This window comes from Tasmannia lanceolata, unplaced genomic scaffold, assembly GCF_043159265.1.
Source record: "Tasmannia lanceolata isolate RefF3 unplaced genomic scaffold, GAP_Taslan_0.1 ptg000037l, whole genome shotgun sequence".
NCBI lineage: Eukaryota > Viridiplantae > Streptophyta > Magnoliopsida > Canellales > Winteraceae > Tasmannia > Tasmannia lanceolata.
Genome location: NW_027518714.1, coordinates 18,446,727 through 18,454,943, shown reverse-complemented (window position 1 = coordinate 18,454,943; position 8,217 = coordinate 18,446,727). Strand labels below are relative to the sequence as shown.

General features: G+C 37.9%; 1 long non-coding RNA gene across 1 annotated transcript in view; it reads left to right on the top strand.

Moving 5' to 3' along the window:
* The first annotated feature begins 321 nt into the window (after positions 1-321).
* LOC143862157 (uncharacterized) overlaps positions 322-8,217 on the top strand; it is a 28,494-nt gene continuing 20,598 nt past the window's right edge. The window contains exon 1 of the long non-coding RNA XR_013240201.1: positions 322-1,485. This is a non-coding gene — a long non-coding RNA (uncharacterized LOC143862157). The remainder of the gene's footprint in view (positions 1,486-8,217) is intronic.

The window sequence follows — 8,217 nt, the reverse complement described above, 5'->3', positions numbered from 1 at the left end:
GTACCTTTTGAAAATACTTGACTGTAAAAACTTGTTGAGAATCACAGAAGGAAAAAGGAACCAAAAAGGGATTTCTCATGTGTTAAAATTGATTTCTCACGTCTCTTGCGCGCAAAAAAATCTCAATCCCAAATCTACCCTTTGCCCCCCTCAATATTCCAATTTTTCTGAAGTGGGTGCAAATGTCCTTCACCCATTTTGTTTGTCCATTTTAGTCCTAAATTGTTTTCAAGCTCGGAAAGCATAGATCACATCTTTTTCGAATGTGGGTACTCAAAATGGATCTGGGGGATTATTCTAAAGAACCTGAAAATTAAAAGGAGAATCTTGAATCTGCACTCTGAAGAAGAATGGATCAGAAACAGCTTCAAGGGTAAAGGTCAGCTCAGTACTGCTATTCGTCTTCTCTTCCAGGCTTCCATTTATTCTATTTGGTTGGAAAGAAATGAAAGAGCCCATGGCAAGGCTCTCCAACACAACAACAAACATTAGCCCACATTCTGGCTATTGTTAGGACCAAGCTCATAGAGTTGCAAAGAAATGATTTGGTAAATCAAAACAGTATCTGTTGCTCAAAAATTTTAAATCTCCCCTGCTACCCGAAGCAAAAAATAGCCAAGTTTTGCATTTGGGAAAAGCCCTCTGATCCCTAGGTTAAGATTAACACTGATGCTTCTCTTTTGAATGGAAGAGGGGTTTGGGAGGCGTCATTAGAAACCACAAGGGCCACTGTCTAAAATGGTTCTCGGCTACTGTCTGTGCTGAAAAGGATCCAATCAACCTCCTTGAGCTGCAAGCTATTCTAATGGGAATCCAACTAGCAGCAAAACATAAGTTTTCAAAAGTTTGGATTGAATCGGATTCATCATTGGCGGTAAACATTATTAATAACAATGCTCAATGCCCGTGGAGGCTATCCCTGTCCTGGCACATATAAGAAGATCGCTGCAGAATTTCCACTCTTGGAAAGCTTCCCATATCTGGAGAGAAGGAAATGCAGTGGCTGATGTCCTTTCTAAACTTGATTTCTCGTATAAAGGTGAAGATCTCGACCTTCCTACCATCTCTCCACTTCTCCTGGACTGTATGGCTCTAGACTCCTCGGAATTCTAACATCCTCGATTGTAATTTTTCTCTTTTCTGGGTTTCGATTGTATTTGGGTGGGTGCCCTTTTTCCTGCCTGGTTTTGTTCCAGGCCCCCTTTTGTATTTTGTTTCTTTTTTTTTAATCAAATCTGGTAGGGGTCTTGCCTAACCCCAGCTAAATTATCAAAACAAAAAAAAAAAATTCTATTTTTGACGTTCTCACTTCTCAAGATAGCATAGTGAGCACGATTCTGTTTTTTAGGGATTTTTCTTCTTTCAGTTTTAGAGTTTTATCTTCTTAGGGTTTCTCACAAAGGACCGAGGATTCACAATTTTGGTGTTCTCTCCACCTCCATCTCTCGGTTTATCGATCTCCATTCTCATCCCACCATTTTCCAGGTATTTCCCTTCTTAGGTTTTTTGCTTATGCTTTTTCTTGGTTTATGTAGTTCAGCTTCCTCTATGGATGTGTGCATTTCTTCTTCGTGAATGGATTTATTAATAAAAAGTATTGTCTAGTTTGCCTGGATCAAGATTTGAAGTATTGTCTATGTGCAATTTTCTCTCTTTGATTGGAGAATTAGGGTCTCTGATTATGTAATTTCACGCCTGTACTTTTCATGAATGAATCCAAGATCATATGAGAGATTTGTTGGTAAAAATCTCTAATGAACAGGAAACATGCCATTCAAAAAAAGATCACTAATGAACATTTCATATAAATTTCCTTCATTATTAAGCTTGGCTTGATTGTATGATTAAAAAGTTAACTATTATTCTTGATCGAGGGAACTGATGACGTGATTTAAAGCGTACAGACAACTGTAATTTTTTCGTCTTCGGCATAAGTCTGTTGAATTTTATTTTCTTTTAACTTTTTCTCCACTTCTTGGATTTATTTTGTTATATTCAAGTAGATTCTTTGTCTACTGGAAATGGTGTTGAGGATAGATGATTTTCATATGTAAATCTCTTTAAGTTTGTTGATTTTGTGTCGGGTATGACACACATTTCCTCTTTTTTTTTTTTTTTTTTGATGAGTAACCTGGGGTTAGGTTAAGCATATCTTGAAGTCATCACTAAAAGATATCTATCTAGTAGCGATATTTTAAAGTTGTCATTATTATATTTAGTGACACACCTATAGTGGCGACTCAGTGGCGACGAGTTTGTCGCCACTAAAACCTTTTAGTGACGACTTCAAGATATTTAGTGACGGCTTTTTTCGCCACTAAAGAGCTTGTTTCTTGTAGTGCAATGTCTAACGAGGCCTGATTGTCACAGTATAATTTCATAGGTTGCGAGTGAATAATTCCTAAGTCATGAAGAAGATACTTAAGCCAAACGAGCTCACAAGTTGTGATTGCCATCGCACAATATTTGGCCTCGGCAGATGAGCGAGAAGCAATCGATTGTTTCTTTGTTCGCCAAGAAATAGGGCTGTTGACGAGAAAAGTACAGTATCCGGCAATGGATCGACGAGTAGTGGGGCATCTGGCCCAGTCAGAGTCCGAGTAACCATATAATTGAAAAGTGTTTGATGATGGCATCAAAATTCCCTTTCCCGAGCTGGATTTGAGGTATCGAAGGATACGCATGGCAGCATCCATGTGGGGTTGTCGCGGTGCCTGCATGAACTGACTGAGCATATTAACAGAAAAAGTAATCTCTGGTCTCGTAATGGTTAAATAGATAAGACGTCCAACAAGTCGCCGATAAGGGCCAGGATCACTAGGAAGAGTTCCATCATCTGCATTGAGTATTAAGTTCTGCTCCATAGGAAATGAAACGGGTTTTGCTCCTAGTAAACCGGTTTCTTCCAAAATATCCAGAGTATACTTTCGTTGAGAAAGAAAGATACCTTCCTTGGATCAAGCAAATTCAATACCTGTGGACCCCGATCCGAGAGAGACGGGGGACGAGCCCTCATGAGAAGGTCTCTCTCAGGATCATCCACGTGAATGGAGAGCTCTACCAAGGAACTCTCGAAAGAATGTACCACTCACATCATGAGTGGCGATATAAGGTGAGATACCTCTCGATTCGGGGACTAGCCCAGATTCGAGACGTACCTTAAACAAAGAAGAGTCGTCATCCAAGGAAGTGGGCCTTGGATCTCATACAATGCTCTGTTGCAATGGATAACCAGAGATATAAAAGAAGGTTCATGCCTGGTTACGAATTTGGAAGGTCCGAAGAGCACCTCATCCGCCAAGTGCAAACACCTGGTCTCTTATGCCATTTATTTATTGATTTTGAAGAGTTTTTGACGAAAGTCATATGAAATGGGAACACATATCTCCGAGAAGACGTCTATCTAATCATGCATGTCTCAGAGATGATTAATAAGCACACATAAAAGAAGTGAAATGAGTGTCACCTAAGAATAACTAGGTTACGAATGTCATACCTGATTGGTGTCTAAGTTCTGGTGTGCAAACACATGCATGCTACAGCTAAAAGTATAGGATCTGTAACTGAAAGTAAGAAAACACAACAAAACACACAACACAATTCAACTCTATACACGACTCGACAAGATGAATCCTAAAACTCTAATGCAATACTTGACTCGGACCAGAATGGCCATCCACCCTGGCTGCTCTACGTATCCCGGCCTCGGGAAGAATCAGAATCAACGTAGTTCGATGACCTATTCTAAACTACGATGCCTAACCATCTAGAACCGCTATCCTAGACTCGATCCACTAGACTCGACTGATTTTTAAAGTTTTTTGCACTATTGCTTAAGTTCAAATGAATTGTAATTTTTAGGACTATCTATATGCCCTAACTAATGCAAGTTGATTAGTCTTAAGCTAATGCAGATGGGCCCTACATCCTATATGTAGCTAGACTGTGCAACCTAATGAAAACCATGGGCTGACTATATGCTTCCTAGTCTAGCCATCAGTTCGACTAAATGTCTAACCGATCAACTCGAGGCCTCCTAACTCTAGGGACACTCACACGACAAGACACACCAAATCAACACAAACAAGACAGACTCCTAACTCTAAAACATCCCAAATAGCTAGGACAGACTCCTAACTCTAGAGGAAGATCTTTTTTTTTGAAAAGGTTTTGAAGAAGTTTTTGTATTTTTTGAAACTTTGAAATGCTCCTTTTTAAAGGTTTGGCTGGACTTGGGATGTGGATCCCAAGCTGCACTACATACCCCGTGGAAAGGGATCAAGCCAACGTAGTTCGGAACAGACCTTCCTAACTACTCCTAATGACTTAAGACTTTTGAGATTTTTGGCTTTTCAGATATTTTTCAAGTGTTTTTGCTGTTTTTGACTCAAGAGGACAGAATCCTATCATCATAAGGGTAGGACGGACTCCTGATATCCCGCAAGGTTGGACAACATCTTATGCTTTGCGGGGGAACTGGACAGAATCACACCTCTGCAAGGGTTGGACAACATCCTATACCTTGCAGGAGTGGATAAAAAAACACATGACTTTATGAGATGTTAGACATAATCCTAACCCCTATGATGATAGGACAGACTCTTGACACTGAAGGACTGACTCCTGACACTGAATGACTGACTCCTATGCTAACTCGTATGCTAAAAACTGATTATCTAGCTAACTCTAGCTAAGGACAGACTCGAAACCAGTAGCTCTATAAAAGGGTAGAACGATGCCAGTGAGACTAGGCTAGTCTTTTAAAAGAAAAAAATGACAGGTGATGCTTATGAGACATGGCCTGTCTCCTATAGAAGAGAGGACAAATAAAAGTGTCATTGAGACTAGGTAAGTCTCCTAAACTCTGAGAACCTTATGACCAATGAGACAAAGCCTGTCTCCAAAATGTTTGACTTTTCTGCTGAGACATAGCTGGTCTCCCTAAAAGGTGGGCTCTAGATAACTCTTTCATTGCCCATGCAATGATAAACAGGGATATGAGCAACTGACAGACCTAGTTGGTCTTCTACTAATAAGGGTATTTTACTTGTGAAACTTGGATAGATACTCTAAGGGGTAGGCTCTAAATAAGGCTTGTCTCCAAGGGAGGTGTGCCTTACGAGACATAGTGTGTCTCCTAGTGGGGTTCTGGTTTCAAGGTTCTTATCTAAAAGACTGAGTTAGTCTTATAACCAAAAGAGGGGAGCGCTACTCGGACTGTTCAAGTCCCCTAAAGATGGGCTTGGGCTATCGCCTTCACCGCGCTTGCAATAAGAGAACAAATGTCTAAGAATACTAATCTCTAATAAGAGAGGTAATAACCAACAAGGGTGGCCTACTAATAAGTCTCGATAAGTTTCAAAAGAAGAGGCAAGTAAAATATAGCAAGCAAACCAGAAGATATCTAAACATATTATACCATGCCTATGCATACTAGAGGAGGAAACACATTTCTTCTCTCAAAGAAAGAAGAAAAAAAATAAAACATTACTTTCTGCAGCCCAATCGACCGACCTAGGTAAAACTTCTAAAAAAAAAACATGAAGTCTAATTAAAAATTTTCTTCCTCAAGAACTCCAAATCTGAAAATGGTAGAAATAAAAGTTGTTTATTAAAAGTAGAGGAACAACTTTTTAGTTTACCACTTTGGCCAATTTTCACCGTCAACAGCCCGAAATTACCATTTTCTCCTTTGCTGTCAAAAAGTGGGCTTCCACTCACATTAGAAACGAAATTTGAATGTAACTCTTTATACACTTAGAATTGGAAGTTTTACAAAACATAAAAATTATTTTTAAAAACATCCCCTAAAACTTTTATGTTCGGATCCCCAGCCAATTCCGGCCATATGTGAACGGAAAACAAGAAACCACCCATTTGAACCCACTTTTCCACAAAAAACTTGAAATGAGCATAACTTACTCAATTCTTATCCAAATTTAGCAAAATTTATATGTATTCCTATCTATGGAAAAAAATCTACAACTTTCTAGTTTGTATATCTGGATAACTCTGGGTTTAAGCACCCCAAAAATATGAAAGTTCAGATTTCCAGCACTATATTCTAAAAACTGGAAATTGAAAATTTATCTTTTGACCTTCTTCCTCTTTTAATGACTAACTTAACAGGATATGAAATAAAACAATGAATATTTATTAGATTAACTAAAGATTCTCTTTAATTTGAATGAACAACTAAATGCCGATCAACCTAACTATATCCCCTTTTCAGCCCCTTTGACTACCTAAACCTGGAATTTAAAAATGATTACAGTTTCTCCAATAACAAGTTCTCGACAGCGACTAAAAACCTTTGAACAAGTAATCTGGACCCAAAAGCAAATGGAAAAGAATATAATATTATAAGGATGTAAATATGCTAAGGATGTCTTAAACAAGATTAAAATGGAGTTAATGCTTTCATCCAACAAGAACTATGGTTAATAGAATTACACAATAAACTAGAATGTTAACTGTAAATAAAACAAGCATGTAGAACAGACATCCATTTAAACTAATCTATAACCCCTTTCGTACAGAAAACTGAAATATGGCTGGACTAAATAAAGAAATGAAGTCAGCACCAATCGATATAATTAGCAACACAGATTGTTGCACTATCTATACAAGCACTAAACTACTTGAACATCTTATTATACAAGCTCTAAATTGTATAGGCATTAGACTATGCAAGCATTGAACTGTACAAGCACTAAACAATATAACTATATAAGCCTTAAACTATACAAACACTGAGCTGTACAGGCATAAAACCATATAGACATGGGGTTGTACAGGCACATGAACTGTGCAAGAATAAGATAACCTTATACTACACAAAACAGGGACTGAACTATAGATGGATGAGTTGATCTTTACCACATACAAATCATAGACCGAATATGTATACAAACAGAGAGATATAGCTGACATGGAATATGACTAAACTGAACATACATTCGTGGTGGAAACATAAATGAACTAGAATAGGGTCAAGCTGAACGTGCTCATGATAATGAAGACATAACTGAACTGAAATGAAATCAAGCTAAACATATATATGACAATGGAAATATAACTAGGCTGAAATGAGATCAAACTGAACATGCGCAAGACAATAGAAATTTAATTTCACCTTTTCTCCAGGTGGAATTTCATTGTGGAGGAAACAAGATGAAAATGCAATAGAATAAGCCCCTAACTGGGAATGCAAGCAACATACATGAGGGACATAGAGGCTATAGAGAAAAGCATTTAAGGGACACGCACAGTGTGAATTTCTGAACGAGTGGACTCAAAGTATTATAGAATTTCTCGACAGAAACCATCAATATTCACACAATCAATAGGGCTTCCAAAGAAATCATTTAAAGCTGATAGGGATAAACAGTTCAATTATTTGAACACACTACTCACCTCTGATTACCAGAACAAAAATGAAAAGATATGAAAACTACCTTGGACTTCTAAAAAAAAATAGATCTATCTACACTGTGACTATGGTACATACACACACAAAAATATTTAAAAAAAAAGATCATTGGTCTTACAATAAGGCGTAAATATCAATTTCTGTGAGTACATAACTAGAGAAGAAAAAAAATAGACAAATGGTGTAATTATTAAGGTGTAAGGGCTGCCAATAGCAAGGGCGTGAGGGTTGTCATTATGAAAGGTATGAGAGGGCTATACATATCACAAAGGTGTGGGGCTGCTATTATAAAAAGTATGAGGGCTGTACATATCACAAATGTGTAGGGGCTACCATTACAAAAGGTATGAGGGCTGCCAATAATTAAAGAGGTGGCTGCCATTATCAAAGGAGTGTGGCTGCCAAAACAAGGAGGCGAGGGCTGCTACAACACACAAACTACTAATTTATTAGATCGAATTTAAATGGTTATCAGGATCAAGTAATTATAGCAACAGAACAATTAAAATTGATTGATTAGAGAACAAGATGATGCAGGACAATATCACAAGATAATAGGGAACATCATGCATCCCATAAGCAATGGACGTATGCCTTTGACTCAAGCAAAACAATTTGGATAACAGCAGCCTAACCATGTTCCCTTTTAGGTCTTTTGACCACCCAAACCTCAAGACAAAGATAACTACAGTTCCTCTAATTATATATCTCCTCCAAAATCTAATTACCTTAGAATGAGTAACCTGAACCCCAAAATAGAAAGAAAACAAACCTAGCCATCTTCA